Here is a 17,755-nt window from a genome sequence, read left to right on the forward strand (position 1 = left end):
ATATGAAAGATGAAGGGAGCCATCTTTGTAGTTACAGAGAGGAACACAATATATGTGTGTTTATGGAAAGCAGTTTGAAAATCAACTACACTGCCCACAATGCAATTGCAAATGCCTGATTGGCTGTGTGTCATGTGACTGTGATGTGGCCAGCTACCACTGGCTCTGCTGAGAGCACACCCCCACTTTGAATCCAAACAGCCCACAGCAGTTACATTTGTCACCAACAGCAAGCATTGAGAGCTGCTTGTCTAAAAGTGATTTAAGATAAAACTAAACTAAATAAAATCACTGTTGATTGTTGAACAGGAAGATAGGTTGCTGCCAGTCTATTTGTGGGATTAAATCTACATTATGGAGACTTTTTGCACACAGAGAAGGAGTTTTGGAGCAGGGAGATGACACAGGTATGTAAAGCTATTTTAATTGATTGCTTTTGCTTCCAGTACTTTTTACAACTTCACTATTTACAATTCATACTCCAGTGTTTTCAGCCCTTTTCATGTCAAGGACCCCAAAATCCAAAATGACTATTTGGCTGCAGACCCCTTTTAATATGTGACAGGAACCCTCATTCCTGTAAAAAAGTTACCATTATATAATGTTTCCAAGGTCCATTATTTATTCAGCAGTTAAATAGTGTTATTGTGACAGTAATCATTGCTATTTATATAGTGTTTGTTTAGTAATGTTAGGTTGGTTCCAGCCTTCCAGGTGGTCCCCAGCTAAATGATGGGGAGTTGATAACCAAATGGACCCCTATAGATCTTTTAATTACTGTAAAATCAAACCAAATGTACAAGCTAAATTATTTTTTACACATGATCTGTATTCCTAAATTATTAGGTATGAGACTGAGAGGCTAAATCTCACTAAATGGTGGTCCATGGCTCAAATGCATAATTGACAAACACTGATTTTGTGCCATGGTTCTCAAAGTGGGAGTGGGAGCTAGAAGTGATTAACAGGAGTGTGTGTGTGTGTGTGTGTGTGTGTGTGTGTGTGTGTGTGTGTGTGTGTGTGTGTGTGTGTGTGTGTGTGTGTGTGTGGTACATGGCTCATTTGTAATGTATTTTGTAGTCTTTCAACTTTTGTTTTTCTTCTGTCAACAGAAAATTCCAACGTCGAAAAGAAAACCAGTCTATGCAATATGGTAGGTTAAGTCTCCTCTTACCACCCTTTAGCAAAGTCCTTTTTAATCCAGGAAATCCAGTAGTAATCCACAATAGGAAAATAAAAGGTATCTTCATCCTGTGGTATAATATCCAAGATCCAATATAGAATACAGCATGACTTTTGCATGAGACTTCTCCTTCTCTTCTTACCCTGTACTGCCAAAGCTGCACTTCACAGGTGTTACAAACACGTCTGAATGCCAATCTACTGCAGCCAATCACTGCAGGAACTAGTCAAGTACTAAATAATATACTGTACATGCTCATATTATGCAATGTGTTCTTGTAGATAATTTTGTGTCTAATGCAACATTGTTGTTTGATGGAGTATGATAAAATCTAACCTATTCATTTCCTTTTTCACTCTCTCTCTGTTACATGAGGTGTCTCTGTGGTGGTATGAGGTGATCCTGGGAGCTAAGCCAACCAGGTAATTTACTTAATTAATAATGATTTATTTGAACTGAGAAGCCATTCTACAGCCTCACATTGTGTGTGCTTGTAGATCAGCTATTTTTGTGACTTCGGTCCATTATATCTCCCCTTTAATGATTGAATGATTGCACTCTCCCACAGTAATAAGGAAAAGAAAAAACAACACATGTTGACCATTTTTACACTTTGTTAATTTTAAGCTCAGTGTCAGGGAAGCCCACAATGAGAGTAAATGCCAGCAGAACAATATTGCAAGCCATTTTGGCAAAACCTTGATCGGCGCTACCCACACGTTAGGTTGTGTAGCTCATGCCTCGAATGCCCGATGCTTACAAGCTGTACTTTGTTGTAAAGGTGACGAATCAATGATAAAAATGATATAAAACAATACAAATTGGTATTATTAAAGGGGAGATAATGGACCGAAGTCAAGTTTCCTTTCTTTTTGTGCTGATTTTATTTCCTTTCTCTCTGTGTCTCAGGTGCCGTACGTTGGGTGGCTGCTTGTTCTTGTGACGCAGTGTCCAGTCCTGTCTTATGTGGAAGCAAACATGTATGAACTAGTCACTAGTCTGTTTTCACTTCTCCCTCTCTCTCTCTCTCAGGTGTCTGCTGTGCTTGTCCCGCCTTTCCTTTGGGATAGACATGGTGGTTTCTACTCTTGGGAGATAACAACCAGGTAGTCTGATCATTGTTTTGTACTAAATAGCCAATCTACAAACTGTTGTGCGATGGAAAATTATAACGCTTTGATTGGGTGTCTAACCTCTCTTTCTCTCTCAGGTGGCGTGACGTGTCTGATAGTCCTTTCGGACCTGGTGCCAGTGGTTGACAGGATAGAGGATGGAGAGAGGAGCAACATCTCTGTGATGACCAAGCTTTTAAGACCTTGGTAGGCTTTATATGAGTCACAGTATAAAGTGCATGTTTCAACATGGAAGAAGAGGAGGTTCGCACACTGTTCCAGAGCTCCGGTAAATAGTTATTATTCTATCCTAATAAACTATTTACTGGAGCTCTGGAACAGTGTGTGAACCTCCTCCTTCCATGGTGTGTATATTATATATTCCTTGGTTCGGCACCTGTAAATCTTTGGAGATGTGCTTGCTTCCCTCTCTGCATGTTTCAACATACAATATGAATTAACCCTTGTGTGATGTGGTTTTCAGTGTCTGCATAATTATTTGTTTAATTATTCTAGGCGATGGCCTGTCTGCATGTTTTCATTTTTTCGCAGCTTAACCACTGGAACCCCCTCTTATGACAATGTCATGATATGTGAAAATTATGTGAAAATAAATAAATACAATTTTGCATGAATGTAGCTTATAGACCTGCTGTTGCTGAGCAGATTTGGTGTAGAGGGTTTAAAAAAGCGGACCACCCTGTGCCACCTGATCAACAAGGGATCAAGAGATTATATGCCATGTTTACAAAAGAACCTTACCCTACTATATTGTTCACAAAAATGTAATATGTTTTTCTTCAGGCTCTTCGGTAACCACATGAAGGGGGAAAAGGAAGGTGGCTTTGGAGAAGACTGATGTATTTTAGAGCAATACAAGGTAACTTCATGTTGACCAAGGACAGACAATTGGCACACACCAATCTGTAAATAATGTAATTGGGCAAAACATGTCCTTCCCTTTGATACAATGGCAAGTGTCTTTGATTTGGTGTCTAACCCAGGGGGTTTCAAACATTTTTGACTCGGGTCACCTCGCCCCTGTAAATAATATTTTAATCCACAGCACCCTTGAAGTACACTGTAAATATTTTGAATCTTACACCATTGGAGAAATATCAGTTTCCATTAGAACTGACTGAAAATAACTTTATACTTTATGTTTAACCACTTGAACCCCAGCATCCCTATTCTGGGAGGAAGGTTCACCAAAAATAGCCGATCTACAAGCTCACAGCGCGTTGTGACATGTTGTGAGCTTGTAGATCTGCTATTTTTGCAGAAGAGAGTTGGCCGTAGATGGAAAAATAACTCCTCACAAATCAGGTCAGTTTTACTTAGTGAACTGATATTGATGTAGTGATATTGATGATCAGATTATTCTGAGACACCCCTGGACTGGCATCAAGGCACCCTAGGGTGCAACAGCACCCACTTTAGGAAACCCTGGTCTAACCTATTTCCTTCTTTCTTCTCTCTCTCTTAGCTGGCGTGATGTGTCTGCTTGGGTCCAGTCGTTGAGAGGATGGAGAGAAGAAGCACCTCTGTGACCAAGCTTTTTAAGTAAGTAAGAAGTAATGCACAGCATAACACAGTATAAGGTTTGGGTGTTCTGTGGTTTTCAGTGTCTTACAATTTAATTCTTCTGGGTGAGGGCCTGCTTAACCAACTGAACTCTTGTTATTTTAAGGTTATGAGGGTGAACATGATGTGAAGTTTTCAAGTTTTTGTATGCATTGTGACCTTGTAGACACACCTGTAAATAATTTAATTTGCAAAACATGACAATGTGGTGGTGTAAGGTTATGACAGCATGTTACATATTTTGTATTCTCTTTTTCTACAGATGCCGTCATGACGTTCAACCCAGAAGCAGAGGACAACCTAAAGCAGCAGAGGCGGGAGACACAGGGGAACTGTCCATTTCAAGAGGGACACTATGGACTGATATAACTTGAATTAGTTCTGGTTGGACCTAAAACCTGGTAGCTCACTGGACATGCAGGCAAGAGGAGGCAGCGGGGGACACAAACGCATGCACTCAGAACTGATTGAACTGACACTGTGAATTCTGGGGGATCTTGGTAGTTCTGTTTGGACCTACATTTTAATCTGGCAACTCACCGGAATACATTTTTTAAATTATTTTTTGTAGTTGTGAACTCACCGGAATATATTTTTTTAAATAATTTTTGTTGTTGTTGTGAACTCACTGGATTATATTTTTTAATTATTATATTTTTGTTGTGAACACACCGGAATATATTTTATTAATAATTTTGTTGTTGTTGTGGGACATATGCAAGTAAAAAGGAAACTGTCTGGAAGTTCTCTCTGAGGTAGGCTGTGCTATTATTTCATGTATTTCTTTATTTGTCCAGTGTTAAGGTAAAAAAAAGGTGAACTGTTATGTTCTTTTCTGGATCAAGCTTAATCAGACCTAGTGACTGCTGTGTGAGCTACCCTCTATTCACTATTCAGTACTTGACACAATTTGGTGTCATACTGTCATATGTCTGGAAGTTGATGTGATGTTAGCGTTGGTTTTCACGCCCTCTGATGTTTTGCATTTCCAACTTTGGTCATTGATGTCAACCTAATGTTGGGTTTTGACAGCAATGCACCTCTTGCTTACATGTCTAACCAACATTGGAGGATGACGTCTTGCCAACGTTGGGTTATGTTCATTTAACCAAATTAGAACTTGTATCCAAATTTGGAGTTGAACCAGTAATCGTCTACATAACATCTGAGATTAACATCAAGCTGACGTTGGATTATGTCAGTCCAATTTTATTCAACTAAAATAACTTTTATCCAACGTTAGGAGACCAACCAAAATTCAATGTCAAGATAACATCAGATGCTTACATCAAATCAATGTTTGCCTTATGACGTCAATCCGATTTACTTTTCAACAAAGATACATTGGGAGTCTAACCTTTAATCAATGTCTACATGACATCAGAGATTGACATCAAACCAATGTTGGGTCATGACGTCAATCAAACTTAAAAACCCAACGTTGGGAGTCTAACCTTTAATCAACGTCTACATAACATTAGAGATTGACATCAAACAAATGTTATGTTATGACGTCAATCAAACTTTGATTTTCAACCAAAATACAACCGGTATCCAACGTTGGAAGTCTAACCTTTAATCAACGTCTAAGTAACATCAGTGATTGACATTAAATCAACGTTAGTTTAAGATGTCAAACCAACATCAGGTTATGACATCAAACCAACGTTAGGTTATGACGTCAGACAAACTTTCATTTACAACGAAAATACAACTGGTATCCAACGATGGGAGTCTAACCTTTAATCAACATCTATGTAACATCAGAGATTAACGTTAAATCGGCGTTAGTTTAAGATGTCAAACCAACATCAGGTTACGACGTCAAAGCAACATCAGGTTCTGACGTCTAACCAACGTTAGGTTAGGACGTCAGACAAACTTTCATTTACAACCAAAATACAACTGGTATCCAACATTGGGAGTCTAACCTTTAATCAACGTCTATGTAACATCAGAGATTAACGTTAAATCGACGTTAGTTTAAGATGTCAAACCAACATCAGGTTACGACGTCAAAGCAACATCAGGTTCTGACGTCTAACCAACGTTAGGTTAGGACGTCAGACAAACTTTCATTTACAACCAAAATACAACTGGTATCCAACGTTGGGAGTCTAACCTTTAATCAACGTCTATGTATCATCAGAGATTAACGTTGAATCGACGTTAGTTTAAGATGTCAAACCAACATCAGGTTACGACGTCAAAGCAACATCAGGTTCTGACGTCTAACCAACGTTAGGTTAGGACGTCAGACAAACTTTCATTTACAACCAAAATCCAATGGTCATCCAACGTTGGAGTACAACGTTGTCCCAACGTTGTACTGACGTCGTGTGCCAGCTGGGTAGGCATTAGTAGTTCTCAAACGTTTTATTTGCAAGGACCTCCATAACTCAGTGAACAAATAGAACCAAATGGTCATGTTCCATTTGTACACTGAGTAATAGAAGTCTTATGGTCATTCAGGGCGTTTTGTGTTTCTGGTAATATTATTGTCCATTTCATTTTGTATGTCAGTGGTGATGGACATTTATACCTGTTGTTTCTCACTCGACAGTATTTGAATTAGCCCACACTAGGCAGTATATGGGCACATGATTTACTACGACACGAGTCCAATTAGTAGTCTGGTTGTCAAATGTTTTATTTGCAAAGACCACCATAACTCAGAGTGTAGTATTACCGGTCCATTTGGTTCCATTTGAATCGGCCACCAATATGTTACTACCATAGATGTATGGCTATGTAGCCGAGGCGAATTGCATGTTAGGACAGACTAGCCCTAGCTCTAGCGTTAGTGGAGTTCTCGAACTCCAACGCTATGGACCAGGGCTAGCTAGACTAGCCCATGATGCTAGTCACTGCTGTGCTTTGGCTAGCCATGAAACATGACGGAGTGAGGTTCTATATGGGGCTAGACCGTCTAGACGGCCGTCAAAACCACGATGTTTAGTAGCTACATACCTTTTCACCCTTGTCCAGCAACGTCCAAGTAAACGTTATGTCCTCCTCTTTCTTCTTTTTTTCCGGTTGATGGTGAATATACGGAGTTAGACGCTGAATGAACTGAAGTCAATATGGTGTGCGTGCGTGTGCAGTGCACGCGCGCATGCGCAGTATAGGACAACAGAAACACATGCGTTTGCCGGGGGGAGGGGGGGGCGGGTGCTGCAGTATGACGTTGAGCGGGGGAGGAGTGTGAGGTGTTGGAGTGGGGGGGTGGAGCCCAGTTTGAATTTCAGTTTGACAACAGGCATTGTTGGCAAACATTTCAATTTAGGCTGCTGCCTGCATATTGCACCTTTAAGCTCAATACTGTGATTTGACTATGTTACATGTCATGGTTATTGCTATTATTTTGCTATTCTATCCCTATGGGGGGTATTGTTATGCGTTCCCTGATTTTGCTTAGCATGCTCAGAAAAGCCTGCACAAAATTCAGGGAGCATCTCCGAACGCGGAGCCCTTCAAACGCCAAAATTAACTGCATTCCATTTATGCAATAAATGGTTAAATATTCTTGCCAAGACTCTGTTCAATTATGCAATAAATTGCAATAAAAAGAGTTATGCCATGCAGAAATACTAGATCTGAGAAATTCAACCTTTTAGATGAAATGTAACCTGCAATGACCTGACTCTGCCACATGGGGAAGTAGAGAGCACAATTCAATTCAAAGAAGCTTTATTGGCATAACACAAACGTTTACATACATTGTAACTTGGAGAACTTGGCTATTTGTACTTTACTTTAGTAAATCCAATTTCCAATATTTTAACTTCTACTCCACTAGGCCTACATTTATTTCAAAACTTTAGTTATTGCTTTGTAGATTTTGATTTTAAAGTCCAAAACATACATTAACCAGTTCAGCTGTTAAGTAGCCTAGTCCTATACACATTTTGGCCATTTGAAAATAGCTCACATTGTGAGCTTGTAGATCTGCTATTTTAAAAATATATTTATTTAATACCGGACTTCTACATGTAACAGAGTATATCTAAATTGCAGTGGGCATATACTTTTACTTAAGTAAATAAGAAAAGTAAAGTATTTCTTCCTATAGTGGCACAAAGTTCTATGGGGCACCCGTTTTCGTCAGTCCACGTTGCTCTACGGGAATGCGCTTCTAGATACGTGCGCAACACCATAACTCGTGACCTATCGAAATTGGTCAGCTAACTGTGCTAAAAAGTGCTTTATGTAACATCAGTGTTTGTGTAACTTCAGTCAGAAGGATAATCTGACGGTTCTGACCTGATAATAAACCACAATCTACAGGCTTAACCGCCTTGCGTTGTGAGCTTGTAGAAGAGCAACAATAGAGTTGGGTCGCGTTTTATTCCATGTGTATACCAAGCCTACATTAGCCTGCAGCTAGCACTTAGCTAGCGTTAGCATTAGCCGTTAGCCACTAATAGACAGTCATCCAGAATAGTCTAATAAGTCAACTTTCCGACGGCGAGTGAACGATTGCATTCCATGTGTCCTTCTGATGGATTTTTTTCCCCTGGCTGTCATTCCTGTCAATGTTTTATTGTCCAAAAAAAACGCTCTGAACGTTAAAACTAGATAGTTTACGATGACACTGTTCTATTCAATGCTAAGCTAACTCAACGACAAAGGACGCACTGTTTGCGGTAGTCAAACACATACGTCACAAGTCGAAGCCAATCACAGACACCTCCAGGCAGGAAACGGATCCCTTTTTCCAAAACTAAATTAAATCATTATAACAACGTAACATGGTTCATTTGGAACATACGTGGCATTAAATGAACGAGATAAATACTGTGGTTTGCATCGCTAAGTAATGGAGTCTTGATATTACCGCATTTGGCTACAAATGGCTAACAAAGGGTGGTGAAAACTAGCATGTTAGCTGTATTCCGGGAGGACGAACAGAATAATGTCCCGTTCTCTTCACATTAATTAAAAAAAGTCTTATTTACATGCAGAGTTAAGCTCTGGCGTTTAAGTAAAATGTAGCCTAGATATTTTGAGATGCTATTGTGGCTTTATTACATTTTAGAGAAAAAACAAAACAAAACGTCATTATAAAATTGCTACTCCAAAAGGACTGGTTTCTAGGGTTTAGGACCCGCCGCAGTGGTGTCCGGTAAGAACTTAACTGAGATGCCTTGGATCGTATGGAAGGCCCTGAAGTCTTGCTGGGATAACTAGCTGAAGATCTTGAGATGGTTTGATGTGATGATAAGCTATAAGCTTCGGTGATCCTGGCTGTACGGTCTGAGTCGAGGAATGCTTCTTTTATAAGGCAGAGATATTTGGGTTGTAAGGCCAGATATCCCTACTCGTACGGAAGGCGATGGGGTCTTTCCTCGAGAGCTGCTTGTATCCACTCCGGGAAGCGAGTGGATGTCCGGTCCAAATATGGGGCTTGTGAGGTCAGACTTAGTGAGATTCGTCGGTTATCTCCATATATTGAGAGATGAGTCGGTTATCTCCATATATGGAGATTCAACCTTCAGTACGTAACTATGGCTACCTACAGTAACGACTAGCCACGTGAAGTGAAGGTGAGTGAGGGTCTTTGTAACAGTCATAATAGCTCCAGTGAATAATGGAGCCTCCCGAAATGACTGCCCCTCTGCTACGCTGGGACACAAATGTATGTTACACTAACAATAGATAGCTCGACATAGATATAGATAGACAGACAGACAGACAGACAGACAGACAGACAGACAGACAGACAGACAGACAATCAACAATGCAGAGCTACAGTTAACAGAGGTAAAAACAAATAAAGTGTCCATTAAATGTCTCACCGTAGTTTTTGTTTCAATAAGTTTTTATTTACAGGAGAAAAAGAACAGGTACAGGCACAAAAAATCACATTGATTGATAGTCAAAAACAATAGAATTAATTGTATAGCTGCCTCTGGCTTAGGTACAAAAGCTCAATTACATCATACACATAAACATAATTATTTTTTATACAATTAATAAATTGAAATATTGACTAACACAAAGAATACACTTAAATACATGTTTGCAATATCCCCCTAACTCAGCCTGTTGAGTGGCTGCACCTCCTTGCCTCGTCTTATAACCCTAACCCGCACACCGGCACCAAGGTACTGACATACACAGACTTTCACATAAATGGCCGTTTATGGTCAAATCTACAATCACATGGTGGACATCACAGCCACAAAGTCAGTACTGCTGTCTGTCCAATGGGACCATGCAAACAACAAAACAAAAAAAAACATCGCTGGGCATTCACTGGGCATTAGGACACACAATGTAAAAAAATAAAATAAAAAAATAAAAAAAGGGTTAGGGTTAGGGTTAGAAAAAGAAATCCAACTTTTGCATATGGATAGCTCAGATGTTTGCCTATGTTCTTAGCTACTTCCAATTGCTCTCTTTTTTTTGTAGAACCACCGATCCGATCAATATGCCCATAAAAGAGACAAGGACTGACAGATACAGAGATCTCCATATATGGGCACATATTCAATTTACGTCACACTGACACACACAGGCCTACATGTTGCCATCAGGGAACTTCATATATGGGCATAAAAGGAACAAGGTACTGACATGCACAGACTTTCACATGAATGGCCGTTTATGGTCAAATCTACAATCATATGGTGGACATCACGGACACAAAGTCAGGTTTTACTGTTGATTGTCCATGGGACCATGCAAAAAAAACATTGCATCAACAACTGTCCATATGCTTTTATACCCAATTGTCCACATTCATAGTCATTGCTCAAACCAAAACCTTCCTTACTCACTACATGTACACAACTACGTAGTACAACGTAACTGTGAGGCCCACATAGCGGTCCGAACTTCTGGCAATAATAATAATAATAATAATAATGACAGAATATATATATATATATATATATATATATATATATATTATCTATCTATAAATGTGAGAAGTCTCTGCGTGTGTGTCTGTCTGTCTGTCTGTCTGTCTGTAATCCGCATATCTCGAGAACCGTTCGTCCCACCGGCTTCAGATTCGGCACGCGCGTTCCCCGCCGCGGCACGGAGTGCAGTGCCGGGCCTCGACCCGAAACCGATGCGCGGTTTTCCCGAACCGGCGCGAAACGTTCGGAATCTCCTTATGCGGGGTTGATTGTTGACATCAGGCTGTTCCGGAGGAAATCGGCGCAAGCGCTGACTCATTGTGACATCACTCATAAAAGGCTCTGACATCACGTACGCCACATGAGTCAACAAAAAATCTCTGAATATCTCCATATATAGCATATATGGGCATAAAATGGACGCAGAATCACAAAGATCTCCATATACGGGCATAAAGGGACACAGACAGACGGATACAGAGATCTCCATAAATGGGCATAAAATGGACGCAAATGGCATATATGGGCATAAAATTTACGCAGAATCACAAAGATCTCCATATACGGGCATAAAGGGACACAGACAGACAGATACAGAGATCTCCATATATGGGCATGAAATGGACGCAAATAGACAGATATCTCCATATATGGGCATATATGGGCATAAAATGGACCCAGAACTATATCTGCAGTGATCTCCATATATGGACATAAAATGGACGCTGACAGACAGACAGATAACAGATATCTCCATATATGGGCATAAATGGACACAGGCAAACAGATGGTCAAAACCTATGACAACAGGTATAATGGGGTTTGCATTAAAGGGCGGGGCATTCATTCCCTATTTACATCGTTCCCGAGTTGGCCAGGTCGCCGACTAGACGCTGGGCCGCCCGAAGGGCGGCCCAGCTTCTAGTTACTATAATTAGTCATAAATTACTAAATGTATAATTGTAATAGTCTGCATTATTAACAGATAATCAGGGATGAAATTGTCATTTATCTAGCTGGGTGATGGAACAGATTTTGTATGACTGTAAACGTACAAACATTGGTACCTGTTTATTTTTAAGGCAATTGATCGGACTTTACCATTGTATCTTAAATCGCTGCTGGATTGGAATCCTGTGACATAGGAGACGCTCCAGTGACTGGCTCACACTAAAGGACAGCCTTTTACTTTAATGCCCCAACCACTTGACGTGAAGGAGAACTACAGCTGCTTAAGTTGTGTCGCCCAAAGAGAATGCTGTCCATTCCAACAAGAATACAAGTTAAAGTCCTGAATCACATATTAATTTTTTACAAGCTTGTTTTAAAAGCAACAGAGGGGACTGCCCATTAGTCCAATGAACCTTCGGACTAATGAACCTTCGGACCAATGCCATGGCACCTTTTTAGATGCCTTTTCAAATTAAAGTTAAAATAACCTAAGGCGGGGAGCCCGCTGGCCTGGTGGTCAAGGCGCATACCACATACTAGGCTATGATGCCTGCTGGCGTCGCCGGTTCGATTCCCGATCCGGACGACCTTTGCCACATGTCATTCCCCATCTCTCTCCCCATTTCCTGTCAGTCTACTGTCCTATCAATAAAGGCATAAAAAGCCCAAAAACAAATCTTAAAAAAATAAAAAAATAAAAATAACATAAGACATGTTTGCAGCAAGTTAATAACTAAATGTGCAATATTTAAGCAATATTACACAAGAGGGTGTGGGTTAATGTGATTATTGTACCGCCTGTGTTGCCGCAGGCACAAGCCCGAAGGGCGAGTGCCCGTAGGCAGCGCAGAAGGTACAATAATCTAACCCACACCCTCGAGTGTAATTTGCGATTATACAACTGTTGCCCTTAAGAAAAAAAACACGTCAACTTCATTTCATTAATTAAGATATTCGGTAGGAGTTTGTAATTTTTTAATGCCACATTTAGCTATGTCCCTTAACTTCGCATGAAAACTGCTAACCTAGCCGCTAGCATAGTGTGGGGAGAGGGGAGCGCTTCAGCTATTTTGCGACCAGCACAGCTGATATCTTTGTTTGGTTAGACCTGTGTGGTAGTGCTCGTTATTCACACGGGTAGAGAGCTATTTCAACCAATCAGATTGCTTCGTCGGAACTACCAGTTGTATAATGTGCTATATTGTTTTGATCTGGCCACCCTTAAGTACGTTTTCACTGACTGAAACCTATTCAGTGTAGTGTAGTGTAGGTGTAGTACTTTGCCCTGAAAGCCAAATGACGTCATGATGACGTTATGATAATGTCCTCTGGTGACTCTGGTGACGTTCACAATTAGGCCAGATCACAGCCCCTATGGAGATGATCTTGACGTCCTTACCATGATGTCATATTGACTATATATATATATATATATGTATATATATATATATATATATATATATATATATATATATATATATATATATAGGCAGGAATGATAGCGGGTTAGGGTTAGGCATAGTTTTACAGAGGTTAAGGTTAGGGTTAGGGTTAGAGTTAGGCATAGTAAGCTAATGGCTAAACACAGCCGAGCTAGGCTAGTAGATAAACAACGACAGAGGTGTCGCAAACGAGTGACGTCAGCGACTACACAAAGTGAATGGCTGTGTGAATGACCCAAATTGACTGTAACATGGTGAAGAAAAATAACAAAATCCTGGCACCTTCAACCTTGGAGCCATTTTGCCCTCTGGCACTCAATGAGTCTGAGGGTAAGAGTGAATGGCTACCCCGATCTTCCCTTCCCTTCTCGACATCTTCCTGATCTCCATCTGTTGAAGATAATATAATAAACATGTAAACAATTGAGAACTAATAGTAGACATAGAACTGCAAATATTAACACAGTACCCATCAAAATGTCACTTAATTGTAATGTCAATATTGATAAGGAAATGCAGACTAGCTTTAGACTTGAGACTACTTGCAGACCAAAATTATTTCTCCTTAACATTGAACCCACCAGAGAATTTAAGTACCCGTTTCAACAGAAATATGATTATTTAAGCAGTCTTTCCTTTAGTTAGACAGGAATGTGTAGAAAGACAAGAAGCTGAGTGCAGAGAGGGTGAAAGACATGCAACACAGCTTTAGCTGGAAACACACCAAGGATGATGCTTGCTCTAAATCACTCTGGATTAAGAGTGTCTGCTAAATGCCTACATTGTAAATTGATGTGGTCATGTGGTCTGTTCAGCTGTTGTACCCACATGGCCCAAAATGCAACACTCTTCAAAGTAGCCTCCTGTTCATAAAGGCATCATAATCTCACGTTTCAAGACTTCCACGATCATTGGCAAAATAATTCTCATAGACCTTAATCAAAACACGCAGCAGAACCCCAAGGTTATTTGTCTGGTTGGTTCTTATTATTATTGCGACCGTCAGGGAGCAGTTTACTATGAAAACCTCCACCGGTCGGTCGGTCGGTCGGTCGGTCGGTCGGTCACACGTCACACGTCACACCTTTGCCCTGCTCATATCTCCGCATCAGTATATAGGGCTTGTTTGTTTATTGTATGACATCACGCCACATCATCAGCTGTGGACTCTGTGATGTCATCGTATCTCCATATATGGCCATCTCCGTATATGGAGATATAAGTCGTCCATGCCCAAGTATGGGCTGGTGAGGTCAGACTTTGTGTGATGCGTAGGTTATCTCCATAAATGGAGATTCAACATTCCAGGCAATGCTCTCTTCCCTGGTGAGAATTGCCCCTTTATATAGGGCTTGTTTGTGTATTGTATGACATCACGCCACATCATCAGCTGTGGACTCTGTGATGTCATCGTATCTCCATATATGGCCATCTCCGTATATGGAGATATAAGTCGTCCATGCCCAAGTATGGGCTGGTGAGGTCAGACTTTGTGTGATGCGTAGGTTATCTCCATATATGGAGATTCAACATTCCAGGTGTAACTATGGCTGCCCGTATGACGTGAGAGGTGGAGGTTGTGATATTTGTGGAGATAAGCGACCAACGGTCGCTTATCTCCCGATTAGGGAGTCTTACTGGTATAATTGCGACCGTAGGTCGCATTTACTACCAAAACCTCCACCGGCTGTCCATCCGTCCGTCCGTGAGTGAGTGAGTGAGTGAGTGAGTGAGTCACACGTCACACGTCACACGTCACACGTCACACTTTTGCCCTGCTCATATCTCCACAACCGTTGCCCCCATCCATGCCAAATTTTGCACACACACTCCTTACCTGCCAAACTACAACCTCCAAGGACCCCCGGAGCTCCAGGGACCCCCAGGTCCCTGGGGGACCCCCAGGTGTAAAAAAATGTCCGTCCGTGAGTCACACGTCACACGTCACACTTTTGCCCTGCTCATATCTCCACAACCGTTGCCCCCATCCATGCCACATTTTGCACACACACTCCTTACCTGCCAAACTACAACCTCCAAGGACCCCCAGAGCTTCAGGGACCCCCAGGTCCCTGGGGGACCCCCAGGTGTAAAAAATGACCAAATGTGCAAAAATGACCAAATGACCACCCCAACGGGGCTGCTCACGGTGAAATTCCTGGGGACCACCCTCTCCTGGTGCTCCAGAACGGATGCAAAAGTGGTGACGCCCCCAGTGGAGGACCCCCTCCACTGCAGCTCACATAAAATGCCGTAACTCGGACTAGGAGCGTCCGGGAGAGCCGGGGCTGGTACCTATTCGTCCGCCAAGGACACGCGCAGACCCCACCCCTCATTTCTCACATGGCCCTCTTCTAGCGCCACCTTCAGGCCGATTTTTGAAACACATTTTTGGCCACTGCTCCTACAGTTTTGGCCCTAAAATCACGAAAATCACTACACAGTATGTCTACACTCATGTCATCAACATGGATCAGGAAGATTTTGGAAAAAAAAAATGTTGCCCTATTTGTGGAGATAAGTGACCTACGGTCGTTTATCTCCCGATTAGGGAGTCTTACTGGTATATTTATTGCGACCGTAGGTCGCATTTACTACCAAAACCTCCACCGGCTGTCCGTCCGTGAGTGAGTGAGTGAGTGAGTCACACGTCACACGTTACACTTTTGCCCTGTTCATATCTCCACAACCGTTGCCCCCATCCATGCCAAATTGTGCACACACACTCCTTACCTGCCAAACTACAACCTCCAAGGACCCCCGGAGCTCCAGGGACCCCCAGGTCCCTGGGGGACCCCCAGGTGTAAAAAAATGTCCGTCCGTGAGTCACACGTCACACGTCACACTTTTGCCCTGGGGGACCCCCAGGTGTAAAAAAATGAACAAATGTGCAAAAATGACCACCCCAACGGGGCTGCTCACGGGGAATTCCCGGGGACCACCCACTCCTGGTGCTCCAGAACGGATGCAAAAGTGGTAAAGCCCCCAGTGGAGGACCCCCTCCACTGCAGCTCACATAAAATGCCGTAAATCGGGCTAGGAGCGTCCGGGAGAGCTGGGGCCGGCAGATTTTGCCCTAAAATCACGAAAATCACTACACAGTATGTCTACACTCATGTCATCAACATGGATCAGGAAGATTTTGGAAAAACAAATTTTTGCCCTATTTGTGGAGATAAGCGACCAACGGTCGCTTATCTCCCGATTAGGGAGTCTTACTGGTTTATCCTAATCCTATGGTATGAATGGGAGTGTGGCTGAGTCTAGGCGATTAGCAAAGGTTGCTAAGATAGCATTGAACCATTGTAATAGGGGGGGAATGGTCCATTTACCTACATAATTATAATATGCACAACAAGCAAATTGAGCTAATTACACTTTCACTATAATTATAAACCAATGACTTCCTATATTGGGATCATAAAGGATAGTAGGGTCACAGTAGTCTCGCGTAGCCAGACAACTATTCCATAATCTCCGAATGCTATATAGAGTCTGGAACTACAGCTCCTGAGTAATTGAAGCTGGCATTTCCATTCATGAAATATACTATATATTTTAAAATGACATTTCTGCTTAGCGGCAAGCTAAATACGCTTAGGAGATTTTTATTTATATTAGGAAAAATGTGCGCAATGTAAAAAAAAAAAAAAAAACGGAAGTGAGGAGGAGGCTTCACTTCCACTTTAACCGGGTAACTCATCATTCTACTTACGTAGCCCCAGATAGACTGTATGACGGGAGCATTTGCAATTCGCGGGAGTCAACAGTCTGGCCACGCGAGACTAGGGTCACAGTAACACAACTTCACAAAGTATGTTCAACAGTGATGTAATAAATCAAATGATACCCCAAGGGTGGTTTCTACATGTAAGGACACACACACACACACACACACACACACACACACACACACACACACACACACACACACACACACACACACACACACACACACACACACACACACACACTGCACACTGACTCTGATGTGTATGTATTCTTAAAAACAAAACAAAAGACAAGACAAATTTCTGGCCAAAAATAAAGAACAATACGACAATATGGTGTGTGTGTGTGTGTGTGTGTGTGTGTGTGTGTGTGTGTGTGTGTGTGTGTGTGTGTGTGTGTGTGTCAACACACAGCCAGTATTGGTCAGTGCATCTGTGAGCTTTGGGAAGGGGATATAAAACACTCCTCCAACTGCTCTCTGTACATCATCACAATCATTGTTGCTGGTCCCCCAGCAGCAATGTTTCACCAATAGGTTGTTATGGTATTCCTAATTATTAACTATTTACTATTTATAATGTACTGTATGTGTGGGCTGGATTAACTCCTATACAGTATGGTATGAATTGGAGCGTGTCTGAGTCTATGGCGAATAGCAAAGGTTGCTGAGCTATAGCATTGGACCATTGTAATTGGGAGGCTTAGCAAATGTTCCATTTACCTACATAATAAGTATATGCACACAACAAGCTAGGGTATAATTATGTATCAGGTAGACTAATTAAACTTTCACTATAATTATAAACCAATGACCACCTATCTTGGGAACATAAAGGATATAGTGGGGTCACAGTAACACAACTTCACAAAAGCATGTTCAACAGT

At 41.5% G+C, this 17,755-nt stretch overlaps 1 long non-coding RNA gene across 1 annotated transcript; it reads left to right on the forward strand.

The window, feature by feature from the left end:
• Positions 1-216: 216 nt before the first annotated feature.
• LOC308280699 lies at positions 217-4,626 on the forward strand. The gene is made up of 7 exons (XR_013961775.1): positions 217-407; positions 1,113-1,605; positions 2,216-2,289; positions 2,394-2,502; positions 3,100-3,175; positions 3,782-3,858; positions 4,142-4,626. It is a non-coding gene; the product is annotated as an uncharacterized lncRNA (long non-coding RNA).
• The last annotated feature ends 13,129 nt before the right edge of the window (positions 4,627-17,755 follow it).

The sequence above is a fragment of the Nannobrachium achirus genome, assembly GCF_963921795.1.
Source record: "Nannobrachium achirus genome assembly, contig: SCAFFOLD_221, whole genome shotgun sequence".
NCBI classification, from domain to species: Eukaryota; Metazoa; Chordata; class Actinopteri; order Myctophiformes; family Myctophidae; genus Nannobrachium; species Nannobrachium achirus.